Source organism: Pan troglodytes, chromosome 3, assembly GCF_028858775.2.
Source record: "Pan troglodytes isolate AG18354 chromosome 3, NHGRI_mPanTro3-v2.0_pri, whole genome shotgun sequence".
NCBI lineage: Eukaryota > Metazoa > Chordata > Mammalia > Primates > Hominidae > Pan > Pan troglodytes.
In genome coordinates, this window is record NC_072401.2 from 62,235,161 (window position 1) to 62,249,838 (window position 14,678).

At 42.8% G+C, this 14,678-nt stretch overlaps 1 pseudogene; it reads left to right on the forward strand.

The window, feature by feature from the left end:
- The first annotated feature begins 1,136 nt into the window (after window positions 1–1,136).
- LOC471227 (CMP-N-acetylneuraminate-beta-galactosamide-alpha-2,3-sialyltransferase 1-like) lies at window positions 1,137–2,152 on the forward strand (annotated as a pseudogene).
- The last annotated feature ends 12,526 nt before the right edge of the window (window positions 2,153–14,678 follow it).

The following is a 14,678-nucleotide window of genomic DNA, read 5'->3' on the forward strand; positions in this document are numbered from 1 at the left end:
ATATTAATAATTATGCTTTATTGTTTAAAGATTTAATTTAAAATATTTATTTTTTTAAAGTCTTGGAGAATTATATTTCAATTGTTAGTCTATGATAATTTCTCTTACTGTTCTACATGCAAGTTTTCAAAAATATTCCTAGAAAATGTGATATGCACATGGTCTTAGTCTATTTAGGCTGCTATAACAAACTACACCCTGCTCCCAGCCCCTGGCCAGGGAAGGCGGCCCCTCCCCAGTCACCCCACCTTTCACTCCCACTACAACCAGGAGAAGGTATTCCTGAGCCCTCTCCCACCCTCACCCTGCCTCCCTACTTCCCCAGCTCCAGTCTCTGCCAGTGGAGCCCACTGTGCCAGACAGTTTCAACGCTTTGCAAAGACAAAGACCCCTAAACTGGAGGGAGGAGGAGGAGGAAGAAGAGGAGTGGAGAGAGAAGGAAGAAGCGATGTGAGCTGGGAAGGGGGCAAGTATCCGGGACACTCACCCTTTTATCTACTCCAAACTCCCTTATGCCCAAATCCCAGAAACTCCAGCGTGTCTCCAGCCATGCTGGTACCATTTTCAGATTTCACCTTCTCTAACTGGAAATGTCAATGAGAGGAAATTAACATCTGCAAGAGCTGCAGTGAGCAAATGCTTTGAGCTTGGGCCAGGACAATTCCATTTGGGGACCTGAGATGGACAGTCACTCAGCCTATGGAGATGAAGAAACTGAGGCTCAGAGAGGTTAAGAGACTCCACTAAAGTCACACAGCCAATGACAGACAACCTTCTGTGGCCTTCATCAAGCTTGTCATATAACCCACCATGTCTCTGGTGACAGCATGGGAAAGACAAAGCCCTAATTAAGGATCATCAGAAACCACACTCGGAGGAGGGCAGCAGAGACAGCTTCCCTCCCTGCTATACCAAGACCCTTCCTTCAAGGTCCTCACTCCTGAGAGAGCCTGGACTGTCACAGAGGTTAATTACCTCTTAGCTTCTTCGGATGGGAATGGAAATCACTGGTTAAAGCTTTATCAAGAGACATCATCAGCTCTTTAAGGATTGCAGAAGAATAGGCTACTTTATTTTCTGAAAAGGAGGGAGTTCCTGCCAACCATTGCAGGGAGGTCGCCATCAGGACAGTGAAGATGGTGACCCTGCGGAAGAGGACCCTGAAAGTGCTCACCTTCCTCATGCTCTTCATCTTCCTCACCTCCTTCCTGAACTACTCCCACGCCATGGTGGCCACCACCTGGTTCCCCAAGAAGATGGTCCTGGAGCTCTTGGAGAACCTGAAGAGACTGATCAAGCACAGGCCCTGCACTTGCCCCCACTGCATCAGGCAGCGTGGGCTCTCAGCCTGGTTCGACAAGAGGTTCAACTAGATCGTGCAGCTGCTGCTGACTGCCCAGAATGCGCTCTTGGAGGACAACACCTACCAATGGTGGCTGAGGCTCCAGCAGGAGAAGAAGCCCAATATCTTGAAAAATACCATCAAGGAATTCAGAGCAGTACCTGGGAATGTGGACCCAATGCTGGAGAAGAGGTCGGTGGGCTGCTGGCACTGTGCTGTCATGGGCAACTCGGGCAACCTGAGGCAATTGTCGTATAGGCCTGAGATAAACAGTCACAATTTTATGCTCAGGATGAACAAGGCACCCACGGCAGGGTTTAAAGCTGATGCTGGGAGCAAAACCGCCCACCATCTGGTGTACCCTGAGAGCTTCCGGGAGCTGGGGGACAATGTCAGCATGGTCCTGGTGCCCTTAAAGACCATGAACTTGGAGTGGGTGGTGAGCACCACCACCACGGCTGCCATTTCCCACACCTACACCCCGGTCCTTGTGAAGATCAGAGTGAAACAGGATAAGATCCTGATCTACCACCCAGCCTTCATCAAGTATGTCTTCGACAACTGGCTGCAGAGCCACAGGCGGTACCCACTCACCAGCATCGTCTCGGTCATCTTCTCAATGCATGTCTGCGATTAGGTAGACTTGTATAGCTTCTGAGCAGACAGCAAAGGGAACTGACACCACTACTGAGAGAAAAACCTGTCCGCGGGGTCTTTTCACAAGACGGGGGTGCACGATGCAGGCTTTGAGTCTAACCTGACGGCCACCTTGGCTTCATCAATAAAATCCGGATCTTCAAGGGGAGATGACACAGTGAAGGGTTGAGGATGGATGCACCATCATGCCTCTGCGTTTCCAGCCCCAGCATCTTGCCAGAGCCAGTCCATCCGGGAGCTTGGAGGGTCAGCCTCAGGTGTGTGCCCGAGTGCCACTTGCAGCCTCTTGCACCCAGCCGTTGGCAGCATCTACTCAGCAAGGTCACTACCCAGCATGGCGGAGCATGTCTCAAAACCTGTCTTGGGTGGGGACAACGTCCCCCAACTGCTGCCCCAGGGCTGGGGAGACGCTGGAAAAGGTTCAACCTCCACACATTAAAATCATTTTGGCTCCTGGGGTGGGATTGGGGAACAAATGTGGAAGACGCCCATATTCTGAGAGACAGCATGGTTTCCCAAGGAAGACTGGCAGAGAGACTTGGGTGGTGATTACCTCCAGCACAGAGAAACGCTGGGCAGTGTCCGCGCTGGGGGCGAGATGCTGCCCTTCTTTGCATGAAGCCGGCCTCTCCCTTGGCGTGATAACCCTGTCATCCCCTTCTTCCCAAAGCTCATTTAAGTGCCACCAGAGGCTTCTACCCCAAAGATTTTCACAAAAACTTGAGGCCAGGTGCCGTGGCTCACACCTGTAATCCCAACAATTTGGGAGGCCAAGGCAGGAGGATCCCTTGAGCCCAGGAGTTCAATACCAGCCTGGACAACATAGTGAGACTCCTGTCTCTACAAAAATAAAATATTTTTAAAAAATGAGCCAGGCATGGTGGCACACACTTGTAGCCCCAGCTACTAGGGAGGCTGAGGTGGGAGGATCTCTTGTACCCAGAGTTCAAGGCTGCAGTGAGCTGTGATCTCACCAATGCACTCCAGCCCAGAGTGAGACCCTGTCTCTAAAAGAAAGAAAGAAAGAAAAAAGGAAAAAAAAACAAAAAACTTGGCACCATGTTTCTAACTCCTGAAGATGCCTCTTCCCAAGCAGCTATTCCTTTGGATAATCAGTCTCATGGCTCTAATCGTGGCAAGAGCAGATCTGACCACTTCCATATGCCTTTGTATTTGGGGAAGAAAAGCATGTATTGGCTGAAATAAGGCAAAAGCCCCTACTTGGGAAAAGGGACCCCCACCAGTGGCCCCACTTGCTCCGTAGCTGGAAACATCTTTTCTGGTTTCCTGAGCTGGCACCTGAATTAGAACAAAGCTCTGAGGATATTCAGCGCCCCCTAGCAGTGCGTCAGAATGGGACCATACATTCTCATTCTCAAGACTACTCAATATGGTGCCCTTAACCTACAAGGCCACACAGGAGGCTTCCGGCAGCATTTTCCCCAAGGGCCTGAGCTCAGGGTCAAGTCCCTGCTGGCCACCTTGGGGCTGTCACTGGGGGGCTGGGCCAGGGACATCCCAGGAATGGCGACTGGCACATACCTCATCTTCTCGCTCCCCAACTACTCTCTTTTCCTCGTTAGGCTTCCTGATTATTGATTGATTTTTTAAAAATTCAATTGACATTGTTTGCACTGTGGCTCTGTTGGTGGTCCTGGTGTTTTAATGAAGCTTGCCTCACCCAGCAGCTGGGAAATAGGGAGGCTTAAGGAAGGTTTGTAGGAGTCCTTGGACTTGGGATATTGGGGGTATCTAGGGCTTGGATAGTTTGTGGAATGTCCACAGCATCCTCCCGTTCCAACCCAACCTTCCTTCTTCCTCACTGTGGACTGGAATCCTCACTGTGGACTGGAATTCATTCTCAGGCTAGGAGTCTCCAAAACTCTATGAAACCTTATTGCTGCTGGGTGGGGAGTGAAGAGTGACAGGCATGGTGGGGACAGTGATTGTTGGCTCCAGTTACTAATGTTTAAGCAGAAAAACCACTTTTCTTTAAAAAAAAATAATAATCTCTTAAAAGGCTACTGCTGCCTTGAGGAGGTGTGACCTTTTCCTGGTGGAGTGTGAAGGAGGCATGGGGCCTGTGCTCCCAGGCTCAGGGAAACCCCCTCTGCACACTGGGAGGGAGGAGCTTGGGGACACCAGTCATGGGTAAAGGTCGCTTCAGGCCATTCACAAGAGTCCCTGGAAGTTGCATGCTAAGTTTGGTTTTTTCTCTGAATCTCTGCATATGAGCATTTTTCTGGAGAGAGGTTCCATAGCTTTTATTAGATTCTCAAGGGTTCAGAATGTGGAAAGTGTTAAACAAACAAACAAAAAACCTGTTTCAGCTTTAAAATCCTCCAAAACTTTTAAGACTTTTTTTTTTTTTTCTGATAAAGGCTGGTAATCAATGAGTCATCATTCACAACAGACATCCTCAAAGGGCAGAGCTCACAGACATGTATGACGTGAAGAATTCAGCAAACGTTTGTTGATTGGCTAGTCAAACACTGATACAAAGAGCGATGCTGTCTCCTGAACTCTTCCTCTTCTTCTAAAAGCTGACTCCATTTAGGGATGACTGGCTCAGGCTGAGCAATCGACTTCTCTGGGTTTTTTTTGAGTAAGAATAGGTCCCTCGAAATGAAGATATGTCTGTGTCTGAGCCGGATGCTGCCTGGGTCGGTCGTCTGCTCTCTGTCTGGTCTCCCTCCGTTCCACTAGGATGGTCAAGCTGTGAGATATCTTCCAGCCCCCAAATCCAGCTCTCCCATTTTACTGATAAGAAAAGCAAGGCCACATTGCAGTTGGGTGAGGAGTGGAGAGTGCCAGGCATGGGAGGACAGTGATTGTTGACTCTAGTTACTGATGTTTAATCAGAAAAACCACCTATCCTGTTAAGCACGTTTCCTAAAAGGCCACTGCTGCATGGGGAGGCGTGGCCTTTTCCTGGTGGAGTACGAAGGAGGGAAGTGACTGGCAATCAGGAACTGGCTGGGACAGATAGCACAAGTCAGAGTTTCAGCAACAACGGGGTGTTCCTGGCACCATGTTTAAATTGTCTGGAGGCGGGCTTTCCCAGCGAGTCTCCATGCAGCATCTGGAAAAAGTGTAACCAGAATGGAGGTGTCCGACTCTCCTCTGCTCTCTCAGCACTGAGCTGTGTCCGCAGGCTGCCTGCATGGCCCTAGGCAAGCTCTTGTCTCTGCCTTCTCACACCCTCCAGTGCAGGAGATGGCATTTCTCTTATGAGACATAAAAGAAGCCCAGCAGACATCTCTTATGTCTCATTGGCTTAGCAATGGGCACTTAACAGAATAAAAGCCAACTGTTGTGGCCAGAACTAAATGCACCAGTTTGGCGTAAACCAAATGGAACCCTGGGGTGAAGGTGGCTGGGAATTAGACAAGAGTGTTAGCCAAAGGGCACCATGCATGCTGTCAGCAGGAGAATGAGGAGCACTCTTGTTGGGCAGGCAGTGGCAGGGGCTCCCTCAGGCCCCTGAATCCCAGCCTAGGGCTCTTTCTACTCTGCAGGCAGAGAGCTCCTTGGAGACCGGCCCTGGGCTCAGGCAGGGAGTAGACGGGTCCCTGCCTGCAGCACCCAGAGCTGAACCTGAAGCCACAAAGATAGGCTGACAAGGTGGCCCATGAGGTGTCAGCAACATCCCAGCCCCCTGGGTCTCCCCAGTGAGTCAGGGTACTGATTTGCTATAGCTGGAGCTACATGCCCCTCCCCTCCCCTCAGTCACCTTTTAGGGGAGAAAGGAGGGCAGATTTATAACCTCCGGTGCTCTGCAGGGATCCTGGGCTGGAAGAAAGTTCATAAATGGATGAATGCCTTTTAAAACTCTGGCTAGTCCTAGCATCATTCAGCAAAGCATTTGGCTAGGCTTAGAGAGAAAAGCCAGATATGAGAAAATAGAATGTAAAATAGAAAAAAAAAGTCAAGAAGGTGGAGAGGGCAGTTAAGATCTGGGTGATTCTTTAGGGAAAGGGCTTGTTGAGAGGTTTTGATGGAATCCCATTCTCTGATGTGGCCAGAAAGCCATGCTAGAGGCCAGTCCCACCTGGATGTGACTCTGGCTTCTTGGCAAAGGTGGAATAAAACCACAGAGAACATTTAGAACAGGGATGTTTGCTTTGAGGTAATCTGAAAACAAATAACAGAGAAACCAAAAGAACTCACTCTCCCTCACCTGGTTAGGATCAAAACTACTTTATGCAGGGAAGCCCACGCCCTGAGGGGCCACCGTCCAGCTAAAGATCACTGGATGCCAGGCATGTGTCATCAGGAACCAGCACCTGTCCTCGCCCCTATGAAAAGCCCTGGGGGTATCATTATATCCATCATGAACATCTGGTTTGCAGCAAATGTGACTGCATGCCACCAGGATCATCCTGCCCCATGGACCGGGCTAGCCAGTTTTGATATAGAGTCAACCTCCCTCTTCTTGTTTGCCATGAAAACACCAGCTCCTGCACCCCTGGGGTGCTACCTGACACCTGTGCAAAGAAAAGGAGGAAGACTTAGAAGAAAAGGCAGAGACAGGCAAAGCAGCATCTCAGCTTGTCAGGATTAGGACATTACCGATTTTTTTTCTTATCAAAAGAGCACTGAATTTCCTACTGACAGTGAGCCGCCTTTGCACCTCCTGTTCTCCCTCCCAGCCTATCAGGTGATACCATCACCCAGCCTCATCACTCAGCTTCTTCCTAGTACAAAACTGCCATCGGTTGCACGTTCTGAGCTCCGGGATGTCAGATTTAACCATAGCCTGCGTCAGGGCCTCCCCCTCCAAGCCCCTGCCTCTTAGGGTGATTATGGGTTTATTCCCTTCCTCCTACACAGTCGTTTCCCTTCACTGAATTCCCTTCAAAACCAAAGTTTCTTGAGCACTTTTTCTTCTGTGCAGTCTTGTGTGTTTGGCTGTTGGTGTTTTAAAATTTGCTCTCTATTCTCCCTCACCTCTCTCCGTGTTGTTGTGAAGCTGAGCACTGGTTGGGATGCATTTGAATGATGTTAGCAATATCCTGTTTTCCTCATCCCCTGCTCTGTTTTATTTATTGTTGAATATTTCCAATGATCCAAATCAAAGTGAATAAAAAAAGAGCTATTTTATTAAAAAAAAAAAAACTACCATAGATTGGGTGGCTTATAAATGACAGAAACTTATTTCTCACAGTTTTGGAGTTTGGGAAGTTAAAGGTTAAGGCACTGGCAGATTCGGTGTCTAATGAGGGTGCACATCCTAATTTATACACAGCTGTCTTCTCACCTGCCCATGGCTAAAAAGGCAAGGGAGTTCTCTAAGCTCTCATGTCCCAGAGGCCTCACATGACACTGGGAATTAGGTTTGAACATATGAATTTGGTGGGTATATAAACATTGTGTATGGCACACATATTCTAATTTATAGATAATTTAAGTAGATAATTATTCACATTTATTGAAAGGGTTATTTTCTTTACGATGGAATTCCCTCTGGGTTCTAATTAGTTGCCTCCAACTCGTTCAAATGTTACTACAATACCTTTGGGCAAAGAAGCCAGTCTTCAAATGCGAAAGGTCAGCTGCTCTCCAACTGTGTTCATGAAGGCCTGACCTCAGGACTCAGTATTTCCTAATCTTTTTGATAACCACAAAACAGATGTTCCAGTTTTTGAACATAATATGTCTGGCATAATATACTAGAAAAACACTAGATTAGGAAGAAAACTAGGTTCTAGTCTTGACTCTGCATCTACAATTATGTGAATTTATTCAAGCCATTTAATGTCTTTGGGTCATCCTCTGTGAAACAAAGGAGTTGAACATTTAGATGATGGTCAAGCATCCTTTCTGTGCTAATACTCAATAATTCAGGAGTATGGAGTAAAAATAATACATTTTAAAATGTTCTGTAACTATAAAACATTGGCATCCGACACCAGGGAGAGGCCATTTCCTGATGGTCCAAACCTATTGCACTAAAGTGGTCACTGAATGCAGATGCCAGTGAGAAGCAACTTCCCGGGCATGAGCATTAAGAGACAAAATGGTAGAACATGAGCTTCCGGGGGCACAACATCAGAAAAGGGAGGAAAGCCTCAAATGGGCATACAAACAACTTTCTAAACACACAGCTTGTGCTCACCTCCCAAGTGTAACGAGGGCACTGCACATCCAGGCATTTCACCTTAAGGGAAGAATTATGGGAAAGGGGTGCAAGACATGGGAAGGAGGGCCAGCCTATAAGGTCCTAGAATCAAGGTTAAACACTGCATTTGACCTTCTCAGTGCCCACTTGGGTCTCTTCCAAGCATACTTTCCTTTCTTTCCTGCTCTAAAGCTTTTTAATAAACTTTTATTCCTGCTCTGAAACTTACCTTGGTCTCTTTTTCTGCCTTATGCCCCTCAGTCAAATTCTTTTTTCTGAAGAGGCAAGAATTGAGGTTGCTGCAGACCCATATGGCCCCGCTGGATTTCGGACTTGCATGAGGCCTGTAGCCCTGTCATTTTGGCCAATATCTTCCATTTGAAATGGGCGTATTTACCCAATGCCTGTACCTCCATTGTATCTAGGAAGTAACTAACTGGCTTTCGACTTTACAGGCTCATAGGCAGAAGGGACTTACCTTGTCTCAGATGAGACTTTGGACTGTGGACTTTTGAGTTAATGCTGAAATAAGTTAAGACTTTGGGGGAACTGCTGGGAAGGCCTGATTGGTTTTGGAATGTGAGGACATGAAGTTTGGGAGGGGCCAGAGTTGGAATGATATGGTTTGGTTATGTCCCCACCCCAATCTCATCTTGAATTGTAGCTTCCATAATCCCCATGTATCACGGGAGGGACCTGGTGGGAGATAACTGAATCATTGGATGGATTTTTCCCATGCTGTTCTCATGATAGTGAATACATCTCATGAAATCTGATGGTTATATAAAGGGCAGTTCCCCTGCATATGTGCTCCTACCTGCTGCCATGTAAGATATGCCCTTGCTCCTCCTTCAACTTCTGCCATGATTGTGAGGCCTCCCCAACCATGTGGAACTGTGAGTCCATTAAACCTCTATTTCTTTATAAATTACCCAATCTTGGGTATTTCTTCATAGCAGTAAGAAAATTGACTAAACCACATGCAAATGGAAACCAAATGTGACCAGGAATAGCTATACTTTTATATAATAAAGCAGTCTTTAAGTCAAAAGCAACAAAAAGAGACAAGGTTATTATATAATGATAAAGGGATCAATTTAGAAAGAAGACATAACAATTGTAAATATATATGCATCCAACATTGGAGCACCCTGATATTTAAAGCAAATATTATTACATATAAAGGAAGAGATAGACTCCAATACAATAAAAATTGGGGATATCAACACCTTGCTCTTAGCATTTGACAGATCATCTACACAAAAATTAACAAAGAAACATTTAATTTAAACTGCACTTCAGATCAAATGGACCTAATAGACATTTATAGCACATTTCATCCAACAGTCAGAGAATGCACATTCTTTTCATCAGCACATGGAAAATTTTCCAGAATAGACCACATGTTAGGCCACAAAACAAGTCTCAAAAAATATAAAAAAATTGAAATCATATCAAGTATCTTTTCTGTCCACAATGAAAACTATAAATCAATAACAAGAAAATCTTTCAAAACTATACAAATGCATGGAAGTTAAACAACATACTCCTGAATGATCAATGGATCAATGTAGATATTAGAAAGGAAATCTAAAAATTTCTTGAATCAAATGAAAATAAAAACATATGATACCAAAACCAATGGAATACAGCAAAAGAATATTGAAAAAAAGCAATATATTGCTATTTATAGCAATAAACACCTGCATCAAAAAAATAGAAAGACTTCAAATAAACCTAATAATGCATTTCAAGGAACTAAAAAAGCAAGAACAAAACAACCTCAAAACTAGTAGAAGAAAATAAATAATAAAACCAGAGCAGAAATAAAGCAAATTGAGATTAAAAAACAATTAGGTAGGCTAACCAAGAAAAAAAAAAAGACCCAAATTTTAAAAATCAGAAATGAAAAAGGAGACATTACCACTGATACCACAGAACTACAAAGGATCATTAGAGACTATTATGAATAACTATATGCCAATAAATTGGCAAGCCTAATGAAAATGGATAAATTCCTGGACATTTACACCTACCAAGTTTGAACCAAGAACAAATAGGAAACCCAAACAGACCAACTACAAGTAATTAAATTGAATTAGTAACAAAAAGTGTCCCATCAAAGAAAAGCCTAGGACCTGGTGGCTTCACTGTTGAATACTATCAAACATTTAAGGAACTAATATCAATTCTTCTCAAACTCTTCAAATTAAAGAGGAGAGAATTCTTTCAACTTATTCTGAGACCAGCATACCCTAATACCAAAACCAGACAAGGACACAACAAAAAAACAAAACTATAGGACAAAACCTATGATGAACATAGATGCAAAAATCCTCAACAAAATACCAGCAAACTGAATCCAGCAGCACATTAAAAAGATTATTCACCATGATCAAGTGGAATTTACCCTAGGGATGCAAGGATGGATTAACATATGAAAATCAATAAACATGATACATCACATCAACAAAACGAAGGACAAAAACCACTTAATCAATTGGGTGCAGTGGCTCATGCCTGTAATCCCAGCACTTTGGGAGGCCAAGGCAGGCAGATCACCTGAGGTCAGAAGTTTGAGACCAGCCTGGCCAACATGGTGAAACCCCATCTCTACTAAAAGTACAAAAATTAGCCAGGCATGGTGACACATGCCTGTAGTCCCAGCTACTTGGGAGGCTGAGGCAGGAGAATTGCTGGAACCCGGGAGGAGGAGCTTGCAGTGAGCCGAGATCACGCCATTGCACTCCAGCCTGGGCAACAGAGCGAGACTCCATCCCAACCTACCCCACCCCCCCAAAAAATAAAAAAAAACATGACTTAATCATTTCAATAGTTGTTGGAAAAGTATTAATAAAATGCAACACCCTTCATAATAAAAATCTTCTAGGTATAGACTAGGTTTAAAAGAACATAACACAATAAAGGCCATATATGATAAACCTAAGGCTAAGATTATGCTAAATGGGGAAAAGCTGAAAGCTTTTCCTCTAAGAACTAAAATAAGACATGGATATTCATTTTCACCACTCTTATTCAGTGTAGTACTGGAAGTTCTAACCAGAGCAATTAGGCAAGAGAAAGAATAAAAGGCATTCAAATTGTAAAGAAGAAAGTCAAATTGTCCCTGTTTGCAGACAACATAATCTTATATAAAGAAAGCTTTTAAAGATTTATCAAAATACTCTTAGAATTGATTTTAAAAAACTCAGTAAAGTGCAGGATACAAAATTAACATACAAAAATGAGTAGCGTTTTTATATATCTACAAGAAACTAGTGAAAACAGAAATCAAGAAAGCAATCTTATTTACAATAGTTACAAAAAAAGAAACCCTATGATATGGTTTGGCTGTGTCCTCACCCAAATCTCATCTTGAATTGTAACTCCCACAATTCCCACTTGTCATGGGAGCAAGCCAGTGGTAGGTGATTGAATTATGGGAGCAGGTCTTTCCTGTACTGTCCAGTGATAGTGAATGAGTCTCATGAGATCTGATGGTTTTTAAAAGGGGAGTTTCCCTGCACAAGTTCTCTTCTCTTGTCTGCTACCATGTAAGATGTGCCTTTCACCTTCCACCATGATTGTGAGGCCTCCCCAGCCATGTGGAACGGTAAGTCCAATAAACCTTTCTTTTGTAAATTGCCCAGTCTCAGGTACGTCTTTATCAGCAGTGTGAAAATGGAGTAATACACCCTAGAAATAAATGTAACCAAGGAGATGAAAAATTCTTATAAGGAAAATTATGAAACACTGATTAAGGAAATTGAAGAGGTCACACACAAAAAATGAAAAGGTATCACATGCTGACAGACTGGAAGAACTGATATTTTTTAAATGACCACAATGCCAAAAGTCATCCACAGATTCAATGCAATTACTATCAAAATTCCAATGACATTCTTCACAGAAATAGAAAAAAAACTCCTAGCGTTCATATGGAACCACAAAAGACCATGAATAGCCATAGCAATCCTGAGCAAAAAGAACAAAGCTGGAGGCATCACAGTAGACTTCAAAATATACCACAAAGGATTATGGTATTGGTATAAAAACATACACATAGAGCAATGAAACAGAAGAGAGAACATGTAGAGAACAGAGAAACAAAAGGCATTCAAACTGTAAAGGAGAAAGTGAAATTGTACCTGTTTGCAGACAACATATTACACTTTTTAAAAAGTCCTAAAAGCTTCATCAAAGTACTCTTGAAGCTGATAAACAAATTCAGTAAAGTTCAACTTATTTTCAACAAAGGTGTTAAAGACATTCATTGGGGAAAGGACAGTCTTTTCAATAAATGGTGCTGGGAAAAACTGAATATCCATATGCAGAAAAATGAAATTAGATGGCTATATCTCATCATAGGCAAAAATCAAATCAAAATGCATTAAAGCCTTACATGTAAGACCTGAACCTATGACACTCCTAGAAGAAAACATTGAGGACATACTTTAGGACACTGGTCTGAGCAAAAATTTTTGGGGTAAGACCTCAAAGGTACAGGCAACCAAAGCAAAAATAGACAAACGGAATTACATCAAGCTAAAATCCTTCCGTATAGCAAAGTAAACAATCAATACAGAGAACAGACAACTCAGTGAATGGAAGAAAATATTTGAAAACTACTCATACAAGAGATTGATAATCAGAATATATAAGGAACTCAAACAACTCCATAGCAAAAACCCCCAAATAATCCAATTTTAAAATGGGCAAATGATCTAAATAGGCATTTATCAAAAGAAGACATATAAATGGCCAACAGACATATGAAAAAATGCTCAACATCACCAGTCACCAGGGAAATGCAAATCAAAACCATAATAAGACATCATCTCACCTCAGTTAAGATTACTATTACCAAAAAGGCAGAAAATAACAGATGCTGGTGAGGATGTGGCAAAAGGAGAACACTAGTGCATTGCTGGTGGGAACGTAAATTAGTACAGAAACTATGAAAAACAGTATGGAAGTTTCTCAAAAATCTAAAAATAGATCTACCACATGATCCAACAATCCCATTCCTGAGTATACATCCAAAAACGGAATTCAATAAATTTAAAAGGTATCTGCACGCCCATGTTTATTACAGTACTATTCACAATAGCCAAGATATGGAATCAATCTAAGTGTCCATCAACAGATGAATGGATTTTTAAAATGTGTTATCTATACAAAAACATGAAATCATGTAGTTTGAAGCAACATAGATGGAACTGGAGGTCATTATGTTAAGTGAAATGCCAGGCATAGAAAGACAAATAGCACATATTCTCACTCATAAGTGAGAGCTAAAAAAGTGGATCTCATGGCAGTATAGAGTAGAATGATGGTTACCAGAGGCTGGGAAGGTTGAGGGTAAGGAGGATGAAAAAGGTTGCGTAATGGGTACAAAAATACAATTAGATAGAGGAAACAATTTCTAGTGTTCGATAGCACTAGAGGGTGACTATAGTTAACAATAATTTATCGTATATTTCAAAATATCTAGAAGGAAAGATGTGAAATGTTCCTAACACAAAGAAATAAACAATGTTTGAGGTGATGGATATCACAATTACCTTGGTTTTATCATTATACCTTGTACGCAAATATCAAAATACCCCATAAACATATGCTTATTATGTATGTATTAATTTAAAAAGGAAATAAAACCATAATATTGCTGAACATTACACAAAAGCAACAGAAAAGGGAATTCTCTGAAATTAGAAAAGTTTTCCCAAAACCTGTGAGAAAGCAAATAAGCATAGAATAAGAAAGTAAAAATCTGCTTTGCCATTCATCAGCTATGGGATAACAGGCATAAATAAAGCCAGCTGTGAAATTAACAGAAAATACTATTTCTCTCTGGAAGATGCTTTAAAATGTCTCAAACACACACACACACACACACACACACACACACACACACACACACACCCTTAGAGTAACTGATTTTTTACTCACACAATGCCCTTTTCTCTAAAATCATAGAGCATTTACGACAATATCAAAAGATTGTCAAAAACTCTGCTGTTTAAATCCTATTATTAAGATTGAAATATCTCACTCTTGGCTAGAATATCTAAAGTCACATTGACACAGAGAAATAGTTTCCACTTCTGAGAGGCAGAACTTTGCAATTTTCAAAAAACAGAACCCTGGGTCCGTCTTGTATTACGTTGGTGCAAAAGTAATTGCAGTTTTTGCCATTAGTAATAGTTTAGATGTAGTGTAGAATTCTTTACAAACAGCCTTGCTTTCTTTTGAGTCTATCAAAGCACTACTTCATTTCAATTCCTTCTAAACTCCATACTTCCCCAAATTCCTACAATAAATCTATCTCTTCCTCTGTTGGTGAGGTACCCCATGGTTCTTCTGGAATGTGGGCTCCCTCCTTGCAATGAGCCAGTAAACCTGATGATATGGTCTGCTCTGTGTCCCCACCCAAATCTCACCTCAAATTGTAATTCCCATGTGTGCATGGAGAGACCTGGTCGGAGGTGATTAGATTATGGGGGCTGTTCCCCCATGCTATTCTTGTGATAATGAGGGAGTTCTCATGAGATCTGA